Source organism: Chrysochloris asiatica, unplaced genomic scaffold, assembly GCF_000296735.1.
Source record: "Chrysochloris asiatica unplaced genomic scaffold, ChrAsi1.0 scaffold00114, whole genome shotgun sequence".
NCBI lineage: Eukaryota > Metazoa > Chordata > Mammalia > Afrosoricida > Chrysochloridae > Chrysochloris > Chrysochloris asiatica.
In genome coordinates, this window is record NW_006408632.1 from 819,231 (window position 1) to 826,630 (window position 7,400).

The following is a 7,400-nucleotide window of genomic DNA, read 5'->3' on the forward strand; positions in this document are numbered from 1 at the left end:
AACAATATTATCTGATGATTTCCACATTCCATTAGGTCATCTCTCTTTGGAATGGGCATATATACGAATCTCTTCCAATCAGTTGGCCAGGTAGCTATCTTGCAAATTTCTTGGCATAGTTGAGTGAGTGTCTCCAGTGCTGCATGAGTTTGTTAAAAGAGTTCCATTTATGTTCCATCAATCCTGGGAGCCTTGTTCTTTCCTAGTGCCTTCAGTGTAGCTTGGACTTCTTTTTCAGTGCCTTTGGCTTTTGATCATATTGCTATCTCTTGAAAAGGTTAAACATCGACCCTTTTATTGTTGGTCCAGTGATTCTGTGTATTCCTTCCATCTTCTTCTGATGTTTTCAGCATCATTTAATATTTTGCCCATAGAATTCTTCAATTTTGCAAGTCCAGACTTGTATTTTTACCTCAGTTCTTCCAGCTTTGGAAATGCTGAGCATGTTCTTCCCTTTTGCTTGTCTAACTCTAGATCTTTGCACATTTCATTGTAATATTTGACTTTATCTTCTTGAGCTGGCCTTTTAATTTTCTGTTCAGCTCTTTTACCTCCTCATTTCTTCCATTTGCTTTAGCATCTCTACACTGGGAAACAATTTTCAGAGTCTGTCTGATATCCATTTTGGTCTTTTCTTTATTCTTTGTCTTCTTAATGACCTTTTGTTTTTTTCCTGTATGATGTTCTTGATGTCATTCCACAACTCTTCTAGTTTTCATTCATTACTACCTAATGCATCAAATCTATTCTTGAGTTGATCTCGAAATTCAGGCAGGATATATTCAAGGTCATATTTTGGCTCTCCTGGACTTGTTTTCATTTTCTTCAGCTTCAATCTGCACTTGCATATGAGCAATTGATGGTCTGTTCCACAGTCTGCCCCTGGCCTTGGCTAATGATATGGAGCTTTTCCACCATCTGTTTCTACAGATGTAGTCAATTTGATTTCTATGTATTCCATTTGGTGAGATCCATGTGTATAATCGTCTTTTATGCTCTTTAGAAAAGGTATTAGTAATGATGGTCTTGCCAATTTTTATCATACAATCTCCAGCATCATTTCAATCACCAAGGCCATATTTTCAAACTACTGATCCTTCCTGTTCGTTTCCAATCTTTGCATTCCAATCACCAGTAATTGTCAATACATCTTGATGACATGTTTGATCAATTTCAGACTTAAGAAGTTGATAGAATTCTTCAGTTTCATCATCCCTGGCTTTATAGGATGGTGCATAAATTTGAATAATAGAGGTATTAACTGGTTTTCTTTGTAGGCATATGGATAAATGCAGTTACCCCCCAAACTGAAGCCACTGCCATCAAGTCAATTATGACTCACAGTGTGACTAGAGATGAACAAATAGGCAAACACATTTTGTTGTTGTTAAGTGCCTCAAATTCATTCTGACCAGCAGTTCAAAACCACCAGGTACTCCTCAGAAACCCTACACAGGGTTGTTATAAATCAGAACAATCCATGCTGATCTTAATAAATAACTAGCAAAATAACTACATAGGGAGAAGGAACAGTTTTTTTGGTTCCAGTTAATAAATATATTAGGAATGAGAGAAAAAGAAAACCCCCAGTAGGAAAACACCACAGTAATCATTATTTCCAGCAAGGCTAAAAATAGTAGATGAAAGTTTGAGGAGAAATAAGATACACAAAGTCGAATATCACCTCCAACTTCACCCTTAGTGACTGTTAGCTGGAAGGAACCACTAACCTTCTTGATCTGCAGGTTGCCGATTGATACATAGGAAAGGTTGACTAGATGACCCATGAGTACATTTCAGCTCTCAGAGTCCCATGGAAACATCTGTACCTCCCATGTAACAACCAGAAATACAAACCCCATTTCCTTTCTCTGCCCTTCTCTCCACTTTCTTTCCTTCATTTTCCTTCCTTTTCTAGAATAGAGAATTTAGAGAACTCTATAAAAGGAAGATGGAGAACGTCAGAGTGTGACTCCTAATATTAGCCAATGTCTGAGTTAATACGGGGTGAGAAAGGGAACAGGGTTGAGGAAAGCAACATAAAACAGGAATATGTCTTAGGATCAGCAAGAACAAAAAGGAAAGGTACAATCTAAGGCTAGAGGGCAGTGCCTGGGCTGGCATAGCTTGCCTTGGCATGTTCCTGCCTTTTCATGTCTCAAACTCTCCAGATCAACACCTGCCCCTTCCTGAACTCCCTCACATATCTGACTGAGACATAGCAATCAGAATCCTTCCCTGCTCCACAATTTCAGCATTTGAACCTTATCTCTCACTGGAGAACGTGGTGGTTTTCCCTGTGAAGGGAATTTCAAGAATCAGTCCACAGGGAGAGGACATCACTTTTGGACTTGATGCTGTTTGTAATAGGTAGCCTCCAAAGGCAGTAGGAAAATGCATCATACTTGGTAAAACCTATGAATTCAGTAAAATTTATTTTTCATTCTATTTCCTGCCTTTGATGATCTGACTCGAACAAAAACGCTTGACATTTCTACACCATGAGACTGTTAGTAAATCATCTACAGTTCAGGCCGCTGTATGGGTTTTTTAAAAGGTAACATGCAGAAAACAGCTGCGATAACTCCTCATGTCTCCATATTCACCCTCAGACTCTTAGACCAGTTCAAACAAGCTAGCCCCAGATTTTCTCTCTCTGGTTTTATCCACAGCAGCATCTCCTGGCTTTCTTCTGGATCCTCCAGCCACCACCAGACTAAAGCTCTTGGAAATCCTGACAAGTGAGCATCCTGACCACTCACCCTATAGCTGTTCCTGTGCCACTGAATCACATCATTTGTTAGAACATCCAACATCATTTGTTAGAAATATCATCACGTTTATAGGACTACGGTTTTATTCTGTTTAAAAGGTCTAAATGAAGAGCTTTAAAGTCACACACAAAAAGAGTCGTTAGGTTGCACACTGACCACAATAAAAAGTGTGGGTTAAACAGAAAGATCTAGGAAGTGACATTTCTAATAACATTAGTTTCCCGCCTCCACCACTTCTTCCTCTAAATATCCAGTTCTGAGCAAGAAAAACAAATTATTAATAATTTAGGTTATCATTGTACTGTGTACTCCCTGGATTTTTTAGGATGGTCCACAGTACTTGTTCTCCTGAACTGGGGTGGCTATATAGAAGACATGCATCCTCTCATAGTTAGGAGGCTAGAAGTCGGCTCTAGGGAAGGCTTTCTGTCCCTGTGGGCTCTGGAGGAAGCTCCTTGTCTCTTCAGTTTCTGATTCCTGCTTCCTCAGAGATCTCCATGTGTCTTGGCATCTATCATACCCCCATCTCTCCTCTGCTTGCTTTTTTAATCTCTTTTATTTCTCAAAAGAGATTGACTCAGCATATACCCAACACCAATCCTGCCTCATTAACCTTACAAAGACAACCCATTCTCAAATGGGGTTATTACCAAAGGCTTAGATGTTAGGTTTTACAACACATGTTTTTTTTTTTTGGAGGGGGACACAATTTGATCCATGAGAATGCTCATTTGCAAACCACTTCCCTTTTTCTTTTGACTCATCCTCGTTTGGTGACCGACAGCCTGATTTAGATATATTTTACAAAACTCTCCTAGGTGATGCTTTAAACTCTGAAGTGCGAGAACCACAGGTGATGAGAGACAGAAGATCAATCAACTCCTAGTGAACTAAAACTATTTTCGGCCCATCTAAATTCGCATCTTCCACCCACCTAATTTTCGTTACATATGGCTTTTTTTAAAAAAAAAAAAAAATAGTAATGTGTTAAACAAACTGGTTACTGGGGGGGTCTCATCATGGATTGAACTGTGTCCCCTCCAAAATATTTATGCTGAATTCTTGATACCTGTGGATATGATTCTATTCAGAAACAGGGTTTTCTTTGGTCATATTAATCATTTCAAAGTTGAATTATTTTCTGCTTTGATTTTGTTGTTAAAACCATGTGCTTTCAGTAATGGAAGGCATTCTGAATGAAATTGTGGTGGGGGGCACCTTTTTTGAGGAAATATGGATTTTGATAATATCAGTAGAATACATATATTCCTAAGATTCTCTGGTGCTGGGGTTAGTGTGATGAGACCTGTGTCTTCAGATTTACATATTTATATAATAAATTCCCACCAATAAATAAAGTCAAGATAAACTCTCATCAATAAATAACATCAAAATAAATGGGGAAAAAAAGATTGAAACTGTCAAAGACTATTCATTTTGCTCAGATCAACCATCAACACTCCTGGAAGCAGCAGTCAAGAAATCAAATGACGTATTGCATTAGGCAAATCTGCTGCACAAGACCTCTTCAAAGTGTTCAAGCACAAAGCTGTCAGTTTGATGACTAAGGTGCACCTGACCCAAGTCATGACATTTTCAATAACCTCATATGTGTGTGAAAATTGAACAATGAATTAAGAAAACCATAGAAGAATGGATGCATTTGAGTTATGGTGTTCAAGGAGAATAGTAAAGATACTATGGATTGCCAGAGAACAAACAAATTTGTGTGGAAGAAGTACAACCAGAATTCTCCTTAGAAACCAGATAACTAGAGTTTGTCTCTCATACTATGGACATATTATAAGGAGAAACCATTCCCTGGAGAAGGACATGTTAGGTAAATGGAAGGTCAGCGAAAAAGAGGAAGACCCCCAATGAGATGGAACTGGTCTCAGTGGCAGTAACAATAGATTCAAGCATAGTAATGACTGTGAGGTTGGCACAGGACCAAGTAGGGCTGTGCATAGGTCCTTATGAGTTAGTGCCGACTTGACAGCACCTAACAACAACAACACAAACTCTCATCAGATAGCAACATGCACTAAAAATGGGTAGCATTTTCCCACTAAACCACAGATGCAGAAAATGCAGGTGGGCACTATATCTGTCCCACAGGCCATGAAAGGGTTAGTATAGTACTACCAATGTAGGTTGGGGCCTATATCTAATCACTTCTGAATTATAAAGAGACCAGAACACAACACACACACAGAGGACAATAGAGGACTGTCTATAAGGCAAAGAATAAGGAAAGCCTGATCTCCCGACGAGGAAGGTATTGAAATGGTGGAGACCCTGATTTGGACTTTCAAGCCTTGAGAACAGTGAGAAAATTAATTACTGATCTTCAAAGTCATTCACTTGTTGTATTTTTGTTGCAGCAGCACTATATAACTCAGACAGATGTATAATTCCACTCATTTATGACGAGAATATTTACAGAGCAAAAAGTCATAGTTTACTTTTCTTTATTTTATTTTTTTGCTCTTCCCACTGAAGGAAAATGATGCACCAAACATGGTGAGCAGTGGTTTGCAAGTGGACTTTGTAAAAATGGTGTAACAAAGTTTGCTAGAAAAGATTTGGGTTTACCCTGTGCCCATCAGCACACCAATGGGCCCCATTTTGAGTAAAATTCAGGCTATTCCAAAGAGGGGAAATGCATCAACAGATGATGTTGTTGTGAGCTACTGTCAACTTAGCTACACAATGGAAGGAAACACTGCCTGGTTCTGTACATCAAACAGCTATGATCCCTGTCTGAAACTCTATGAGGATTTCAAAGGCTTATTTTTTAGAAGTAGATCTCCAGACCTTTCTTCTAGTCTGTATTAGTCAGTAAGCTCTAGTGAACCAGTTTAGCATCACAATAGCACCCAAGCCTTTAATGGCAGATGAGGAATCAAACCTGGGTCTGCTGCATGGGAGGCAAGGAGCTTACCCCTTAGCCACCACCAGGTCATCATGAAGGCTGATTCTTTCTTGAGGATCTAGTGATCTCATCATCTCTCTTATTCTGGCTGTGAATTGTAGTCCTTGGTGATATATTTCATTGCAAGACAAAAAGGGCAGATGGGCTATCCAATGTACTGGAAGGGTTGGCCTAGTGTCTCTAAGTCTTTAAAATAAAATGAGCTTTTCTGGAAAATAAGAGACCATTACTGAGAAGTTGACAGTTTCCACTTAAAACAAAAGGGCCACGACTCTGTGGTGGCTTATGAGTTGCTGTGATTCTGAAAGCTATGCCACAGGTATTTTAAATACCAGCAGGGTCACCCATGTTGGACAGGTTTCAGATGAGCTTCCAGACAAAGACAGACTAGGAAGAAAGAGTCACAAACTACTTCCAAATCCTTAGTCACTGAAAACCTTATGAATAGCAGAGAAATACCATCAGATATAGTGCTGGAAAAGGAGCCCCTCAGGTTGGAAGGCACTCAAAATGTGAAAGGGGAAGAGCTTCCTCCTCAAAGTAGAGTTGACCGTGCAAACACGAATGGAGTAAAGTTTGTGGGAGAAAAGCCCGCAGACCTTCATTTGCTGATAGGGCACAACTCAAAATGAAGAGAAACAGCTGTAAACATCCACTGAAAATCAGAACATGGAATGTCTGAAATATGAATCTAGGAAAATTGGAAATGGTCAAAAATGAAATGGAATGCATAAACATCAATATCTTAGGCATTAGTGAGTTGAAATGGACTGGTATTAGCCGTTTTGAATCTGATAACCACATGGATTACTATGCCAGGAAATGACAAATTGAAGAGGAATGGTGTTGCATTCATCATCAAAAAGAACATATCCAAATCAGTCATGAGGTACAACACTGTCTGTGATAGGATAATATGCATGCACCTACAGGGAAGCCCAGTTAATATCACTATTATTCAAATTTACTCACCAACCACTAAAGCCAGTGAGGATGAAATAGAAGAATTCTACGAACTGCTTCAATCTGAAATTGATCAAATATTCAATCAAGATGTATTGATCATTACTGGTGACTGGAATACAAAGGTTGGGAGCAAAGAGGAAGAATCAGTAATTGGAAAACATGGCCTAGGTGATAGAAATGATGCTGGAGAATGCATGATATAATTCTGCAAAACCAATGATTTGTTTATTTCAAATATCTCCTTTAGACAACATAAAAGATGACTATACACAGGGACCTCACCAGATAAAATACATAGAAATCAAACTGACTGACTACATCTGTGGAAGGGATGATGGAAAAGCTCCATATCATCAGTGAAACTAGGCCAGGGGAAGATTGTGGAAGAGACCATCAATTACTCATAGGTAAATTCAAACTTAAGCTGAAGAAAATGAAAACAAGTACAGGAGAGCCAAAATATGACCTTGAATATATTTCACCTGAATTTAGAGATCATCTGAAGAACAGATTTGATACATTAAACACTAAAGACTGAAGACCGGAAGAGTTTTGGAATGACATCAAGAACAACATACAGGAAGAAAGCAAAAAGTCATTGAGAAGACAAGAAAGAAGGAAAAGGTCAAAATGGATGTCAGAAGAGAAACTGAAACTTCCTCTCCATCATAGAGATGCTAAAGCAAATGGAAGAAATGAGGAGCTTCAAGAGCTGAACAGAAAAT